The 12,941-nt window shown below is 40.8% G+C and overlaps 1 long non-coding RNA gene across 1 annotated transcript; it reads right to left on the bottom strand.

The window, feature by feature from the left end:
- Positions 1–1,845: 1,845 nt before the first annotated feature.
- On the bottom strand, positions 1,846–7,961 carry LOC115659205. Its single transcript, XR_004002477.1, has 3 exons — positions 7,951–7,961; positions 3,178–3,181; positions 1,846–1,931 (listed from the first exon to the last, which is right to left on the bottom strand). It is a non-coding gene; the product is annotated as an uncharacterized LOC115659205 (long non-coding RNA).
- Between the last annotated feature and the right edge of the window lie 4,980 nt (positions 7,962–12,941).

Genomic DNA, 12,941 nt, shown 5'->3' with positions numbered 1-12,941 from the left:
TTTTCACAGTTTCCATTTTGGTGAAGATGCCATTTTTGTCAAAAAGCTTTCAAACAAAAAAAATTTAACCAGCTCTGTTTGTTACCCACACTATCCTTCAGAAGTTATAACAGGAAAACTATGCTTGGCAATACTGATTTGATGAATCAAGCAATGGTTAAATGGTTTCCACTAAAGATCACCAATAGATTTATGCAACCAAATAAAAAAAAAAGAGTTGACAGTACGGCTGGAGAGTAGAAATTGTGAACTTCTATTCCCACCCTAATAACTAGTCTGAACTGGACATGTTACCTTCTCTATCTACAGAACACCATAATAAAATAAAGTAGTTTTTGTTTGCATCAGTCCACACAAAGTATTATTTTAGTTTGTAGTCTGGGGTTCCACCTGGAGTGTCAAGTTCAAACTCAAATTCAACAAATCCTCTCTACAATACACATGATTTGGGGCTGAAAGTAGACAAAACTGAATGTTGTATTGTTTCCACCCAAAATAATTTATCAGCCAGAATCATACAAAAGGTGGCTTGAAAACATGGGTTAACTATATAAGAACCAAATGACAAAAATGACATCATCCAAGACAAGCATCAAGAGGCCATCTCCTCTCCCTTTGCAGGAATCAGTACAGCAGAGTTCAGGATGCTTGCCAATGTAGGCCATCATGAAATTGGCAGAAAAGTGACAGATTCTGACATTTTAAATGAGATGAGAACAGAGGATGAGAATAATGAAGAGGAGGAATGTGGGCATTGACAATGTACCCACACCACATATGCTAAGCAAAAGAAGAATGTTTAATAACCTTGTGCCTGGGTCCCAAGAATAAGAAAGGAAGATTTTCATATAACCAACTGGTATATGTACCACCGTTGTTTTGCTGATTGTTTTGCATGTGGTAAAAAGGAATCAGATTATTGACTGAAAAATCGTCTAAAAAATGTAAGGTGGCTGGAATGGACTTGGTTGTATGGAGAGGGGCACAGAGGAGGTGTTAGTTAATTTTCTATTCTGTTCCAAATAGCTAGGTTTGAAAGGATTCGATTTCTATTGGTAAAATGTCAATAAATGTTGATTTCACCACAGACACACACACACACACACCCCAACAAAAATGTTTCAATCGATAACCGAAATATACTGATGGATAAAGAAAGAAAATGCTGTTTGAGGACTTTTTAGAGTTTGATTTAAGCATATTTACTTTGTGAATTTCACAATTTGTGTTTTCATGATTACAAAGCTTTAACTTTTTGAATCTCAACTACTGTTGTTAAATAATTATCTGATCCCCCCATTGTCTGACCCCTCATAATTTCCCACAATAGTGAAATTTAAAATCAGTAATAAAGTACACTTAAACCAATAATTTGGTGCAACTGTAAACATTTATATAGGTAAAAATTGAAAAAATGCTTAAAATATTATCCACTGATATTGTAAAGAATTAATAATAAAAAGCACCAAATTCTTCAAAGCCTACAAATACCCCTGTAAACAGGAGTGCAAGTAGGGCAGTACCCACCAGTATGCAGTACCAGCAAGAGATTTTTTAGCAGGTACAGGGTACTGGAAAGACTTGGGGCTGCACTCTGCTCCTTAAAGGAGCAGAATGTGGCTAGGGAGGGCATTCATTCTTGAAATGTCTTTAACAGCACAATACATAGCCTAACAAACTTAAACAAAGGCTTTGTTTAAGTTTGTTAGCATATATATTGTGCTATTATGTTGGTCAGGAGTCCTCAAGATGGGAGGAGCGAAGGGAGGGACGGAAGGTGTTTAAACGGTGTTTTTTATTGTTTCTCCCATTGGTCTGAATTATCTATGATATCCACACTGTATCACATAAAGTCCAAATCATTAGAGGAATGCCTCTGTTTGCACTGACCAGAGGATGTTTGGATTCTGATGTCAGCCCAGTTCTGCAGCCTTACAGGAACCAGGTGTACACAGAATTCTTCTTTGCTGCCAAACTAGTCTAACACACATTTTGTTAACTGGAACTGGAGCAGCAAAACAAAGAAAACAAATGCCTCATTTTTCAGGTTTGTGGGTGAGAGAACTATAAGTGAAGAATATAATGCTGGACACTGATGGCCTTAAAACAGCTGCCTCAGGCATCTGCCAAGAACTTTACTGAAAATATGCTCCTCATCTTAACAACAGATCTAAGACTTATCACACATCTGCCCACCTTTATTCAAATGAATCTCCTTCTGATCTGATAGCTCAGGCATTGTCAGTTTCATCCACAACAATTTACAAACTTGGAACCTAATCCTGTAAATGCTTAATCATTTGATCAATCCAGTTGAAGACAATGGGACTATTTGCATGACTATGGACCACTTTTGTGGACTGGTAAGAGTTTCAGGAGTCTGTTCCTGTAAAGGAAGTTGAATCCCCCATTGAAATGCAATGTTTGGGTACAATACCATAAAGCAGTTTAGGATACAGTTCTACTTAACATTTGTCTTTTAATAAGTCGTACATATGCTGAAATAGAGAGGACAGGGAGAGCAGGGGGCCCCAGGTTGGGGGCAAAGAGGAGTCACATGGATGGTGACATGGGGAGGTCACGTGTCTCTCCTTGTTTCCCTCCCATGAGTGCAATACCAGCAAGAAATGATTTCTGCTTGCACCACTGCATAGAAAAAATATGTAATATCTGAAATTAGCTTGTGCCTTCTGTAGTTTGAACTTTTACACAGGAAATAGCAAAGTGGAATCTGAGTAAATGAAGTGCATGTTACAAGAGGTGTGGTGTGGGCTCCATTATTGATCTCTCCCCAGCCTCTAAGATCAGACACTATTAGGCACATACATTTCACTCATTTTGTGGTGAAACCACAAATAAAGTGGAAGATTAGTAAAAGCAGAATATGGCCAATTATCTTTAAAATCAAAGAAGCACAAAGCCTCCCAGGACTGCCAGAAATTCTAGGGCCTATGCTACGCAGGTCAGACTAAATGATCGTAATAGTCCTTTCTGGCCTTAAAAATCTATGAATACACAGAGCACAGGAAGAGTGAGATCCTTGCACAACTACATGGGGAGCCTCCTTTGTAACGGTCACAATGTGTGTGTACAGTAGGGGTTGGAATGGCAAAACATATCACTAGCCCAGGGGCCTCTAGTAAGGAGCACAACATGTGCTTGTGAGCTCAGTAGTACCTGACTCTTCAGGGGCTTAGGGAAAAGACTATTTATGCCTACACCTTGCTCACCCATGAAAGAGCCAGGCATAACCTGCTCCTGTGTATTTATCTCCAAAATTGCATGGAGAAATATAAAAATCAGTCTAATTTTTTCACTGAGTGCTTCCCATCTGTTTGTTGTATCTATCTTTGTTGTCTATCATTGTATACACAGGATGCATCTATACTGGAGCTGAAAGGAGCCATTTTGCAGATTTCCCCCCCCCTCTCCGATCAAGCTAGCATGCTACTACCGCAGAGTAAGTGACAGGATGGTATAAGTGACAGGTTGCCTCAAGTATGACCCCATCCAAAACCCTAGCCCCTCCCACTACTTTAGCTACGTTTCTACTTCAAGTGCACTAGCTCAGTCAGAGCTAGCATGGGTATATTTAGTTGAGCTGGACATATCCAGCTCCAGTGAAGACATACCATTAGATTATAAATAGATGGTCTTTCTGTTATGTGAGTGAACAGTCAGTGACACAACATACGCTCCATGCCTCTAGGTTGTACCGCAGTATAATCTGTAAAAGCAGCAAAGAATCCTGTGGCACCTTATAGACTAACAGACGTTTTGGAGCATGAGCTTTCGTGGATGAATACCCACTTCATCAAATGCATGTCACGCATCTGATGAAGTGGGTATTCACCCCACGAAAGCTCATGCTCCAAAACGTCTGTTAGTCTATAAGGTGCCACAGGATTCTCTGCTGCTTTTACAGATCCAGACTAACACGGCTACCCCTCTGATACTTGACAGTATAATCTATGTAATAAGATGCCATTAATATCACTTTGAAGCCTAGAATGTCTGTAGAGCCAATGTGAAGCACTGGAAACAGTCACAAGCATGGTTGAGAGCTCTTTTTGTTGACAATAGCACCAAGTTCAATCACTGGGCACTCTGAGAACCAGACGGAATGTTGGAGTCCAAAAGGTTCTCTGGCAGTTGGAATGTGACAGTTCATCAGAGAAGGTGGGAGTAACAGCTCTGCGGGGTAACAAAGAGGTGGTTGTGTCTCCAGCCCAGGGACAGCTCTGCCTACACACTTTTGGGTAGGGTGACCAGATATCTCGATTTTATAGGGACAGTCCCGATATTTGGGGCTTTTTCTTATATAGGCCCTTATTACTCCCATCCCCTGTCCCGATTTTTCAGACTTGCTATCTGGTCAACCTACTTTGGGCAACATGTACGAACAGCAATATTGCTCACTACAACATAGCGCATGGACACAAGAGCCTCAAACTACTACCTGCCTATGTGGTTTTACTGCCTCTTTATGATTTCCTGTTCACTGTTCGCTGCTTTATGCTGTGTTATTATATTTATCGCTGCTGTGTTTTGTGAGCATGTTTCCTGTTACTCTGTTCAGTGGAACAGTACACAGGCATACTTGTGTGAAGGCCTGCCACAAATACTGAAATAGTCTGATTCCAAGCTATACAGAATTGGGCACAAGAGAAACAGTTCCCATATGTGATGGGATATGGTGGCACCATTACCAGCACCACTCTATGCTTTGGCCACACACAATGACAAGAAAGAAAGCTACAGTCACTGGACACAGAGAACCTAGAAGATGGAGAATACTAAAGAAAAATGTATCCAATATAGAGCACAGATGGTTGATTACTTGGCCCAAATGTAACTCCTGTGCAGCAGCATGGGCTTTCATCTACTAGTAAGTAATACGATTTGGAATCATTCACTCTGATCACAGATTCTTTAAACAGCTAACATTGCCATGTTGGTTCTCTGCTCCCCCTTGCACTTTGTGAGTGAAAGAATGAGAAATGGAAAGGAGAAGACGAAAGGAACTCCGTGAGCCACCTTTTTCTCAAAAAGAACAGAACAGGAGCATAAGCTTTCATGGGCTACAGCCCACTTCATTGGATGCATAGAATGGAATATATAGTACCCAGAAGTTATCTACTACAGGACAGACCCAACAAAGAAAATAACAGAACGCCAATAGCTGTCACCTTCAGCCCCCAACTAAAACCTCTCCAGTGCATCAAAGATCTACAACCTATCCTGAAAGATGATCCCTCACTCTCACAGACCTTGGGAGACAGGCCTGTCCTCTCTTACAGACAGCCCCCCAACCTGAAGCAAATACTCACCAGCAACCGCATACCACAGAACAAAAACACTAACCCAGGAGCCTATCCTTGCAACAAAGCCCAATGCCAACTCTATTCACATATCTATTCAAGTGACATCATCATAGGACCTAATCATATCAGCCACACCATCAGGGGCTCATTCACCTGCACATCTACCAATGTGATATATGCCATCATGTGCCAGCAATGCCCCTCTGCCATACACATTGGCCAAACCAGACAGTCTCTACGTAAAAGAATAAATGGACACAAATCTGACATCAGGAATCATAACATTCAAAAACCAGTAGGACAACACTTCAACCTCTCTGGTCACTCAGTAACAGAGTTAAAGGTGGCAATTTTGCAACAGAAAAGCTTCAATAACAGACTCCAACAAGAAACTGCTGAACTTGAATTAATATGCAAATTAGATACCATCAATTTAGGCTTGAATAGAGACTGGGAATGGCTGAGCCATTACACACATTGAATCTATTTCCCCATGTTAAGTATCCTCACACATTCTTGTCAAGCTGTCTGAAATGGGTCATCTTGATTATCACTACAAAAGTTTTTTTTCTCCTGCTGATAATTGCTCATCTTAATTAATTAGCCTCTTAGAGTAGGTAGGACAACTCCCACCTTTTCATGTTCTCTGTATGTGTACATATATCTCCTTACTATATGTTCCATTCTATGCATCCGATGAAGTGGGCTGGAGCCCATGAAAGCTTATGCTCAAATAAATTTGTTAGTCTCTAAGGTGCCACAAGTACTCCTGTTCTTTTTGCGTATACAGACTAACATGGCTGCTGCTCTGAAACCTTTTTCTCAGTACACTTGTACCAGATGAACAACTTTAACTGGGCTTTTAACATTTTGTTTGTTGTCACAGTTACTGGATGAACTGTATCTCTGAGCCCTCCTGGTTTCCCCTGGAGGTCTCAGACTTGGGCTCTCAAGTTTCTCTCTTGGGATTGAAACATTTGATTCTCCCACTCTCAGATAGGGTGCCAGTTTGCAATCCCTGGTGTATCAACCATGTCACCTCAGCAGGACCGATATACGTGCAGACTGTGCAATTGTGTACCCTCAAGAACAATGGAAGTGGTAATTAGTGACCAGTCTCCTAAAAGTGAAGTATTACTTCTTTAGACAAAAACTATTACTGGGGGAAAAAATCATATCTTATATTCAATAAAGCACATGGTACAGTAACTCCTCACTTAAAGTCGTCCCTGTTTTGTTGTTACGCTGCTCATCAATTAGAGAACATGCTCCTTTAAAGTTGTGCAATGCTCCCTTGCATTGTTTGGCAGACGTCTGCTTTGTCCACTGCTTGCAGAAACAGCAGCCTGTTGGAGCTAGCAGGTGGGGGCTTAGAATCAGGGTGGACGGGCAGCCCTCCTATCAGCTCCCCGCTCCGCTAAGTTCCCTGTGCGACAGCTGCCCAGCAGGCTATCAATTGCTGGCAGTTCAGCTGTCCCTCCCCACACTGCCATGTGCTGCTCCTGCCTTCTGCCTTGGAGCTGTGCCTGGGAGCTTCCTGCTTGCTTTGCGGGGAAGAGGAGGAAAAAGAGGGGGGGTTAATGTCAGGCTGTCCCTCTCCCCTATTCGATCACAATGAGTATTTAGTAGTTACATCCGAAGTTATGCAGTTCTTGTTAATCAGCTCCATTTCTATTCAGCAACCTAACAATCTCCCACTGTGATACACAAAATTCAGATGTATTCATTCATCCAGATAATCTTAAGTGCACTTCAATATAGTGGTCTTCATGTGCAAATTATTATTTATGAAGTGCCAAGTAAATGATATTACAGCTATAAAAAGAGTATTCAGTGCAACCTTTATAAAATGTTAAGACACTGACACACCTTTTTAAATAGAAATGCTAAAGCTTGACATTTCATTCTTGAGAAAATTGATTTACTACTTGCCCATCCCATTTTGTGAGGAGAGACTTGTAAACTTTGGGAATAAGCTCATTCAGATGTTGGGAAGCACCTGATTCACAGTCTATGAAAATAAGTGTACAATTTCCAACTAGAACTCAGTATAGTTTTGATTCAGTAAGCAGCTTAGATACATCTATAAAATAAAACTCTGCTGGTTATCCAAGGGTTTAGTATAATAGCTCAACATGGCCACATGGGAGAGCTGACTTCCATTCCCATTCCTACTTTCTGACTCTCCAAACTGGCAGAGAGTGAGATCATTTAGGGGGAAGAGCATCTATTCAAGTGACCATTGCTGTCAGGTGACAATTGCAGGTTTTGTTAAACTAGGATTTCGTCAGCCCTGACTGAAATGTTTCTTTCTTTCAAAAATAATTCAAAGGAAACAGTTGTCAGAATAATTCAAAAATCCCCCAAGTGGTTTTTGGAGGGGAGACAGTATGGTCTAGTGAGTAGGCTCTTGGACTGGGACGCAAGATACCTCAGTGCAATTCCCAGTGGTGTCACTGGCCTGCTGAGTGACCTTGGGCAAGTCTCTTCAGTTTCCCCATTGGTATGATGGGAATAATGATACTGACCTCCTTTGTGAAATGCTTTGTGATCTAATGATGAAACACACTATATAAAAGATCTAGATTTATTTTATTTATATTATTTAACCCTAACCTTACAACACTGGAAACCTGGAAAGTGAAACTGACTAGGAATGAATTACAGAAAAGGGAACTGACTGCCTTTACTATACCAACCTGAGATTTCTAGGGTTGCCGACCCTTCAGGATTGTCCTGTAGTCTCCAGGAATTAAGCACTAAACTTTAATTAAAGATAATATCATGTGATGAAACCTCCAGGAATTCAGCCAGCCAAACTTGGCAACCCTAGAGATATCCCAAACATTGGAAAATACTGTCTGTAGTAAAAAGTAAATTTAAAAGCTCTGGGGGACAGGGGCGGTCTTTTTCTCTTATTACCATGTGTACAGTGTCTAGCACAATGGGTTCATGATTGGGGCCTCCAGGTGCTACCACCTGGAGGTTGTATGTTTCAGCTCTTGGGTAACTAGAAATGCCTGCTAGTAAATTCAATACAACTATGGGCTGATGTGATGTAGGACCCTGAATAGAGTTTAAACAGGTATGGAGGGAGAAGGAAATGGTGGAGTGTAAATAATTCATCCCCAAAAAACAAACACTATGGTGAGGACTGGGTTGGGTAATGGCTTGGCTGCACCCTACTGTATTTGGCACATTTGGCAATGATGCTTTAAGTCTCTGAGTCAAATGTGAGCTGGCTCATTCATATGACATGTGTCATAGTTTATATGGAACTTCATGTTATTTCTCAGTATGTTAACAGTAAAGATTGTGTCTCAGAACTCCTTTGCAGGCTGACAGTGCTGCTATTTATTTAGAATATGAATGCCCCTGCAAAACAAATACAGTGAAACCTGTTCACAATGGGCAAAGGGACTGCTATTTTTCTGGTATTTAGAAAAGTTGATTGCTTAAAGCAGTGTGATTAACTTGGAAGAACTCTCACCAGGCCTGAGATTTGATTGGTTCCAAGGGCAGGTAAGGTGGAGAAAGCAACACCGTTAGTTCTCATTTCAGGGGGACCTGGACACAATGACTTCCTCTCAGTAGGACTTCAGTACCTTGAGTCCCCTCATGCAGTAGCAACAAATTTATCTACTGTACAGCAAAAGGAAAATAGGGGGCAAGTGGCTGCAATTTGGCTGGAGCCTGAAAGTGCTGGAGCATATCTAAGTTGACCTGAGGATGTCAGGCAAAGGAGCAGAAGCAAAGTAAGAGGACACAGGTGGGGCAACAGAAACAGGGGTAGGAGGTGGCAGAGAAATGGCAGGGTGAAAAAATGAATAAGGTGAGTTGAGGAGAGAGTGAAAGAAGGAGACAAAGATAAAGGCAATAGAGAAATGGGGGAGATGAAGAGAACAAAAAAAATTAGCATAGATAAGAGAGTAAATGAACAGAGAACACATGCATACAGTAAAGGCTGTAAGAGAAATATTGAGAAGAGACAGACTAGAGGGAAGTCTATACTACAAAATTTAGTCAACCTAAGTTATGTTGATGTGCAGCTCCTGTAGTAATTAAATCGCTTTTGCATGTCCACACTATGCTCCCTGTGTCCGCAGTGCGCGTCCTCACCAGGAATGCATGCCCCAATTTAACTGTCAGTGTGGGGTATTGCAGGATGGCTTCTGAAAGGCAGCAACAGTCAATGTAAGTAACGCAGTGTCTACAATGACACTGCATCAACCCTAACTCCATCATCCCAGTACTAGGCCTCTTGTGGAGGTAGAGTTAATAGTGGGCGAGTTACAAGAGCAGGAGCTACATTTTAATGTAGTTGACATAAGTTGCCTTATGCTGACCTAACTCTGTAGTGTAGATCAGGCCTAGGGAGTCTCTTGGATTAGCGGCAGAGGGCTGGTGCATGGAGCTCTTCTTTCACATCCTATCCAAAATCTTGTAAATTCCAGCTGCTGCTCCAATTATCCCAATCCATCACTTAGCATCTATGACTTGGGCAGCTATCACCTTGTTAATCTAAGCACTTCATTTGGAAAATGACTCAGAAGAATCATATGAAATGTGACTCTGTGATGGTCTCCTTAACAACTACTAGTAAAAAAACATATGTATGAAAAAGATGTTGAAACCAACCTGAGTGGAAAAACAACCAAGAGAACTTGAAAAGTCTTGGTTCCTTTTTTCAGTCGGTGCTCTGAGATGTTTGAAAAGGGCTTACCCTGCAGCATGCAGATACATGTCAGAGGCGAGGTATAATTATTTAAACTCACTGAGTCACAGATGATACCTTTAACTGGTTTGTCAGTTGTCACCCACTGTCTGACAATCATGTTGAAGGGATGAAGTGCACACTAGAGCTGCATGTGCATTTTCTATCTACAGTGCTGTATATAGCAGCAATGCAATTGCGAAACGTGGAGATGCAAGAAGAAGGGTGTCTAGATGGATTCTTGGGCTAGTCAAGTAAGAAGCAGGAGTCCCAGGTACTCACTTAAATGACAGTTGTCTTCTTGGCTGACCCACTAGGGAACCTATAATACCATTTGCAACATTTCTGTTTGTATTAATAATCTATTACTGATCTCAGTCACCATTCAAATCTAATCAATGGGCTAAAACCTCATCTAGCGTAAACTGGCATTTTGAGACTTGGCTATTCATTACTAGTTAATGGTTTATATCCCTTAACACAGAACTTCATCTTTTAACTCATCGTTAACAGCTTTTTGTGATTAATGATATCAAAAGCCTTTTGAAAGTCCCAATAAGTCATAGATGTGTGTACTTTATCCACAGTTTTGTTAGATTTCTTTGAAAAAGGTTAGGTACAGGTTTGAAAGCCATAATTTATCTTTACAAAAGCTTGTACTCAGGATTTCTTTAAATGATGTTCTTTCCTAATTATTCTGAAATCTAACAGCATCCCAGTATCACCTATATTACCTTTTAAAAAGATAGATGCAACATTGGCCACGTCAGCTGATTGTAATGATAAATTTTATATTTGTGAGCAGCTCAGTTACTTGTGTTTAGTTCCATCAGAACACTCAGATAAATACTGTACCAGCCACTTCTCATGATTGATTGCACTTGAATATCTCAAGTTGATCAATCTTCTTTTTTATACATCTTTTACCCTGAATAATGCCTCACCTTCATTACCTATAAAGAATAACCTTGGTATAGGTTTATTTCCATCATCTATGGTGAAAACTGATAGCAAAGACTTCATTTAGTTTCTCTGGATCTCCCACAGGGTACTCTGGTATATTTAAAGAATTTCTAGTTATTTGTTGTGCGATTTTGGCCACCTTTTCCCCCTTTTTTTCAAAATTCCTCTTAGCCCTTTCAATTATAGCTCAATGGTATACACCTATTTATAATCAACATGGGCCATATTTTGACTCAGCATACAAGTGCATGCAAAATGAGTGCAAAAACCCTACAAAACCAGGATCACTTTGCACCCATAATTTGGCTAATGATAGGCTTCTGAACAGGCCCCTTAATCCAAATTATTTTTGCTCTGTGTACAAGAAATGTGTGCACATAGGCAATTTAGCAGCTATCAGTGTTCCTCAGAAAACATGAGCACCTCACTCTGGAAATGAATCAGAACAGAAGAACTAAATGTCTGTCTTCTGTAGGGGCAGGTTTTCTAGATGGAATCTATTCACCCTGCCAGAAACTCACCCCACAATTTCAAACACTTATGACTTCACGGGTCAAGAAACCAAAATTCTCCGTAATGGTTTTGTCACATTATGCCTCATATTCTTCATAGAAATATGCTTATGATATAAATATAACATAACTGAGGTAACATTGGAAAGGTTATGATTTACTGAATCTGATTATCCTATTTGTATGCATGCATCACTGCTATATCTGAAGATAGGAATATAAGCTCTGTATCAATTGCAGAAGCATTTGTTTGCATTTAGGAAATGCCCACCAGGCAGTAGACAATTAGCCTGAATGGACCATTAGGAAGAACAATAAGACTTTGAAGATACTAATCTCTCGCCTTCTTGAGAAGCTTCCTGGGTTGCTGCTTTGACACTGAAGAATCATGTGATCAAGTCACCTGGTACTAGAGCCCCATCTTGGGCTTCCAGTGTTTTTCTATTAAAAGAGGGGTGGGGGTCAGACTGTGAAACAAAAGGTTCCCACCATATGTAAATCCTATTTAAGACTGGGTGGTGAATTAATCGAGGCTCTTCTCCACTGCCTCCCTGCCCAAGAAGGAAGACTACTTAAAACACCTGAAGAAACAAAGGAGCTAAGCTGGGGGAGGGCAGGGACTGAGCCCAGGTGAGACAGATCAGCCTATAAAAGGAATCCCTGGAGATTTAAGCTGCAAGCAGTGCAGTTTACCTTCAAGAAACTCTGTAACTTGCTTGAAACAACATTTAGGGTGAGAGATTATTATTTGTGGCCAGTATACTTCAGTGTATTAAGCTTAGTTTGCATGTTTCATTTTATTTGCTCAGTAATCTGCTTTGTTCTGTTTGCTATCTCTTATAGTCGTCACTTAAAATTTAAATTTACCTTTTTTTAGTTAATAAACTTGTTCTTTATTACAAAACCCAGTTTGTGAAATTCATAATGGGGAGGCGCAAAAAGCTGTGCATATCTTCCTCCACATTGAGGGAAGAGGTGAATTTCATGAGCTTACACCCTATACATTTCTATACAACACAGGACAATATAATTTTGGGTTTACATTCCAAAGGGGGTGTGCACCAAAGTTCTGGGCAAGTCCCGGAGCTGAATCCTCCCACACAGAGCTGATTGTAGACTCTGTGTGACTCTACAGCTGGGCGTATCCCTATCCATGTGTGGGCTGGAAGGGGGCTGGTGAGCCTGAAGGGCGGGGGCAGAGACCCAGGCTGATGGGACAAGTGGGCTCAGTGGGACTGCAGCACATCAGGTGGACCCTCCTTCTGGGGTGACAACCTCTCACATGTTTATCTCTGGTTTGGATGGGGAAACTGTAGTTCAGTCCAATGAAGTTTGACAGTTTCTGCAAACTTTTTCCTTAGTCCTGTTTTTGGACAACACATTTCAGTTACTATTTTTTAATTAAAGGTCAACAGATATGTTGACACA

This window comes from Gopherus evgoodei, chromosome 10, assembly GCF_007399415.2.
Source record: "Gopherus evgoodei ecotype Sinaloan lineage chromosome 10, rGopEvg1_v1.p, whole genome shotgun sequence".
Lineage (NCBI taxonomy): Eukaryota > Metazoa > Chordata > Testudines > Testudinidae > Gopherus > Gopherus evgoodei.
The sequence above is the reverse complement of the archived record's forward strand: the minus strand, read 5'-3'. Positions and strand labels throughout refer to the sequence as shown.